This window comes from Durotheca rogersii, assembly GCF_024521655.1.
Source record: "Durotheca rogersii strain YMJ 92031201 chromosome Unknown GGS23scaffold_2, whole genome shotgun sequence".
NCBI lineage: Eukaryota > Fungi > Ascomycota > Sordariomycetes > Xylariales > Xylariaceae > Durotheca > Durotheca rogersii.
Window position 1 is genome coordinate 2,462,285 of NW_026251233.1, and position 6,000 is coordinate 2,468,284.

A 6,000-nucleotide genomic window follows, 5' to 3' on the forward strand; every position below is an offset into this window, starting at 1 on the left:
GCCCGGGGTACTTCTAAGGAGTTATTATTACTTAGGTTATTCTAACGTAAGTAAGTAATATATTTATTTATCTCTTAGATCTTACGATTATATTTTCTTTTTATTTCTAAACCGGTACTTTACTCTCGTATTTAGCTTTAAATAATCGCTTACTTATTTCGCTATAACGATTAATACGTCCGAATTCTTCCTAGATAAGATTTTAGTTAACGTTTACTTACGAGCTTACGATAAGTAGCTACGGTAGTTCCTAACGCTTAAGTCGATAGCTATTTAATTCGGTATCTAAAAGGACGTTAATTTAAATGGAATTAAGTTTAACGCTACTCGAGTCGTAATAGGTACTTTTAAGGAATATATTACTCAAGAAAACGAACTCCTTAAAGAAAACTATAAGAAAGCCGTTTACGAATAAGCGTCGATCTTAACTAAAGACCGAGGAAATTAACTACTAAGGCCTAAGGTACGAACTCGAGAATAATAAACGGTAGCGTATAATAAGTTCGTTTCCTAGTAAATAACGATCGAGGCTTAGGTTATAGCTATTAATAAGTAATATAAGGTTCTTTATAGTTAGATTCTCGCTTTTATTTCTATAGGCTTTCTTAAGGTAATTAATATAAAAATATAATTCCTAGATCTCGACCCGATTATTTAAAACCTCGTAAAGATCCTCCGTAAGTAAATTACTCCTACCGAAGCCGCTATTAAAACGCTCGTTAAACGAGAATATCGTAAGATATTCTAAAGAATAAAGGCAGGTATTTATAATCCCGAGTAGTTCTACGTTATATAATAATACGCCTTCCTTCGCGCTTACGCTTATTATATTAACGAAATTAAAGGCGTTATAGGAGCAAAGGATTTCCTCGAAGTAATTAAGGCTAAGATCGTAATCGATTAAACTATACGGATATTAATCGCTTTTACTAAAGCTAATAAACTCGGCGAATAACTAAAGACCCTTAAATAACTAGGCATCGTATTTAACGTTTTCGTTATTAAAAATAAATAGAAAAGTAAATTAGGTTATAAAATTTTCGTAATAGCCTACTAAGGACCGATTTTAGGAGCGAAATTAACTAATAATAACGGCTAAGGAAAATTAATAAGCTACGAATACCCTTATAAGTCTAAAGGTAAACCATACTTATAAGTAGCTCGCTCGTATGAAATCCTATAAAAGTCCGTTACTAATTAAACTATACGTAACCTAAAGCCGATCCCGGTTAATATCATACGAAAAATTAAAGCTAAATACGACTTACCTAAATACGCTAAGCTCCGAAACTAAATTAACTACTAGGGGTAAGACGTTCCCGTAAATAATATACCTAATAATCGCTCCGGGAACGGGAGAGGAAATAACGCTACTACCTAACTAATTAATATTAACGTAATAATAATCGACCTACGTATTATATACCTATCTACTTAAACTAAGATCTACTTTATTATAGATTTAATTCGATACTTATTATCGGAAAGTACCGTCTTCGATAATTATAAAGTAATCTACCTTATTAATAATCGTAATCTTTTAATAAAGGGGTCGTTCGTTTCCGTTAGAAACGGATAAACGGTCGAAGCTAGTACTATAAGCTTTCCTATTATTAATACGGGTCGTAAAATCATCGAAAAATATATCCTAAATTAATTTAATAAGCCTACCTTCGATCTAAAGCTTAAGAATATCGTACTTATTAAAGATTTTTACGTTAATATTATCTCTAAAGCGAAACTTCGTAGTATAGGTATTTAATTTTACGGTTTAAATTATACTTTAAGGAATAGAACCCTCGAGAAAAGTATTATAGTAAAAAAGCTAAAGCGACGCTTTAACCTAGTCTTTTTCGAATTTAAGTAATTCTTTTCTTACTCGTAAGTCCTACCCGTAATACCATTTATAATACTATCGAGTATTCTACGTAGCGTAGCGTCGATCGTAGTAATATCCTATTTCCCGGAAAGAAACGTCCGGTAAAGAAGATCGAAAGATATTACTAAACCGAAAAAAGACTCCGAGGTACTTTAGTATTAGCGAGTAAGGTATCTTAGTTTTAAAGCGCTTAGAGCCTTCGTTAAAAACGCCCGGAACGTTAAGATTAACGGTATATTTATAATTAAGTACGAATATTATAATTAAGCGATAAATAAGAAAGTAATTTCGCGCCGTTTACTAATTCATTACTCGCTACGTTCTTTTTAAAAGATATATTAGGATTTATTTAACTATCCGAAAGGTTACGACGGATTTAAGTAGCTTATCGTAATTAAGGATAAATTTAACGGAATATTATAGGTTAAGACCCTAAAGAATAAGTAAGGTCTATTAATAATAAGAACTCTTCGACTCTTTAAAAGATAGGTTCGGAAGTAATTCCGATTCTTAATCTATAAGATACGTTACGATAACGAACGCTTAATAATAAGCATTAAAGGTATATCTAGATATAAGATCTAAGTAATAAAAGAGGACATTAATCTCGAACTCTTACCGGCTAATAATAAGAAGCTAACCGGTAGGGGTAAGAAAGCTAAATAGATTATTATCGTTAAGTCGATTAAGATAAGAATTAAAGTAAGGCTACTAAAGAAACTATAGCCGGAAACCGTTAAAGCCGCGGCATATCTAATTAATATTAGCCTTAACTAAGCTTATAATCTTCGTATACCTTACGAGCTCTTAAATATTTAATTTAAGTAATACTTTAGATAATATACTCTAAAGGTAATAAAGGAATTAACGAGTAACCTACGACCGGATTAGAACGGTATCTATATATACGGGTATCGCGCGTATTCCTTAATAAGAAAACGTACCTAGGATCTTAATAAGAAAGGGTTTAAAATAAACCTACGAGCTTATATCGGGTATTTAGTAGGATATTATATTAGTAACCTATACCGAATTTAGGTTCCTAGGTTAAGTAAAGTAATCCTAATTAGGGATATAATCTTTAACGAAGAAACGTTTTATAACTAGATAAATAAGCTAAAAGCTTAGTAATTCGAACGGGAAGAAATTAATCGAATAAATCTCTCGATACGTATAAGTAATAACGTTACTTAATTAATTATCGAAGTATTAGACCTATAGGATTCGCTCGTATTATTTAATCGAGAGCTAAGTAGTAAGCTAATTCCTCTCGGGAATAGCGAGCCTACCTCGGGTAACTAGGATTTAAATACGACTTAATCCGCCGGTTTTAGCTCGGGAATAAGGCAGCCTCTAAAAGAAGAAGAACTAAAGATAAATTTTAATAATTTAGAATACGAAACGGCTAGGTTTAAAAACGAATAACCGTAAAAGGTAATAAAATCATTCGAATTAATCGAGTAGGAGATATAAAAATAATTCGAAGCGGAAACCTAGGAAAAATTAAACGAAGAAGCGGATATATCTTACGGGCTCCCGAGTTTAAGACTTACTTTAATCGTACTCGCGGAAGTTACGGAAAGTAAGAGTACTCCGATAAAAAGTATAGAATAACTAAAGTTAAGTACGGCTATTAATAAAAGTACCGAAAGTCCGGAGCGGCGAATATACTTCGCTAACGGAATAAATACTCGGGAATAGCCTTTAAAGTAATTAACTAAAGAAACTCGTACTTCCTCCGAAGAAAAGGAGTAATATAACCTATCCCCGTAAATTACTTAGCGTAAGTAACGTAAAAAAAAGGTCTATCCTCTTATTATCCGTTATAATAAAAAGAAAAGAAGAGAAAGCCCGGAAAGAAATGAAGTAATAGGTAGCTTAAGTATTAAAGTTTACGTAATATCGGATAATCTAACGGCTAAGAATAACCTCCTAAGAAATCGCTAACTCGACTTTATAATAACCTTTTAGCTTAATTAATTAAAAGGATAATAAGTAAAGAGCTACGATAAGTATATTACGCTATACTTAATTTTCGTAATAGCCGTTAATTAAATAAAGGCCGAGCGATTAAGCGTATCGCCTAATAAGATAAGAATTTACCGCGACGATTTACTTAAACCGCTAAAGATATAAAAGGACCTAAATAAATATTTATTAAAAGAGCGATTTAAAGAAAACGCTAGATCTAAAATTAAGGCCTTCTTACGTATTAAAATATAACGTATTATTAATCGCGAACGGATAAGAATAAAGCTAATTTTATTAATATAGGTTTTCGATTATAAATTCGACGAAGATAATTTCCTTACTACCTATAAGTCGCGCTTAATAACGCGAAAAGATTTATAGCCTAAAGAATTACTCGAAAGTACTTACGTAGCTACGTTAATAATAAAATTATTCCGTATAATAATAGCTATCGTAACTTAATTCGACCTCGAAATTAATTAATATGACATTAAAAACGCGTTCTTTAACGCGGTAAAACCGGAAAGCGACCTTATATCTATAGAGTTACTAAACGGGTTTAAGGAAGAAGGAAAATACGCCCTCGCTATAAAAGTAATATATAGGTTTAAAGATTTACCCTTACTTTAGTTTAAGGAAATCGAAAGTACCCTTAACCGCTTAGGACTTTAGAGCTTTCTAAAGAAGCCGTACTTATTCTATATAAAAGGACGAGAAGTCTTCGTATTAATATACGTAAACGATATATTAATTATAAACTATAAAAGCTTAAAGGCGATGGTATAAAAGGTAGCTTAAGGGTTAAAGGATACCTATAAAACGAAAGAGCTTAGACCGGTAAAGTAATATTTAGGGATTAAGGTAATATATAATCGCAAAGGACGAATTATAACCTTAATATACGACGCTTATATCGAAAAGATTACTAAACGCTTTAAACTAGCGGATAATAATTAGTTTCCGATAATATTATTATTAATTACCGAGCTAATAAAATATATAAGCGTTACTTCGAAATAATAAATTAAGGAATACTAGGAAAAAGTAAGGTTATTACTTTATAGCGTAATTATAATACGCTTAAACGTCGCTTTCGTAACGTCTTAACTATCTTATTTCCTAACTAATCTAAGACCTTAATATTTTAAAGCGATTAATTAAACGATTAAATACTTATATATTACTCGCTTCCTTAATATAAGGTATAAGGATAAAAGTAATAACGCTTAAGTACTTTTAATTAATAATAACGCTTCGTTTATAAACGATTTTAAGTTAAGAAAGTCGTCTTAGGGATACGTAATATTTCTATTTAAAGGTCCGATTATATAAAAAGCCGCTCGTTAGGATATAGTATCGATATCGACGATTAAAGCTAAACTATTCGTACTAAAGTATATAACTAAGAAGACGATAGCTTTTAAACGTTTCTTTAGGGATATTACTTTAAAGCTAGGAGAACCTTAAAGGATATATAGCGATAACTAATAAACGATAAAACTAATAATAGGAAAGAAAGAAAGGATTAATATTAAGTTACGCTATATAAATATATAGAATATATAGTTACGTTAGGAGTATTAAAAAGGTACCTTCGAAGTAATTTATCTTCCTATTAATTAAATATTAGTAAACGGACTTACGAAAGCTTTATTACGTTAATCGTTCGAGTACTTTAAAGTATTACTTAACTTATAAAATACTCGCGAAAAAGTAATTACGATAATACTTAAAGAATCGCCGTAAGTATTAACGGTACGTAAATTCTTTTCTTAATTAATTAATATATAAGTATAAAATATTACCGCTATATAGAAATAGCTTTCCTTACCGTTAAATACCGAATTCGTATTACTTTTAGATCCTAATATAGGAAGGTTACTTTAAGATAAAGAACTTAATTACGGGAATAATAAACGCGGTCGGATTAGCGAGAAATACGAGTATTAGCGGATTCGTTTTAATATTCGATAATCTCCTCGTATAAGCGGTCGGCTTATCGGTATAATACTTCGTATAAGTATTACTCGAAAGAAATAAACGCGTAAAAGCGAGCGATTTTAAATACTACTTCCTTAAAAGATTACTCTTCGTCCTCGGAAGTTTCCTCTTTTCCTTTTCTTCCTTTAACGTCTTTTATCTTTATATTT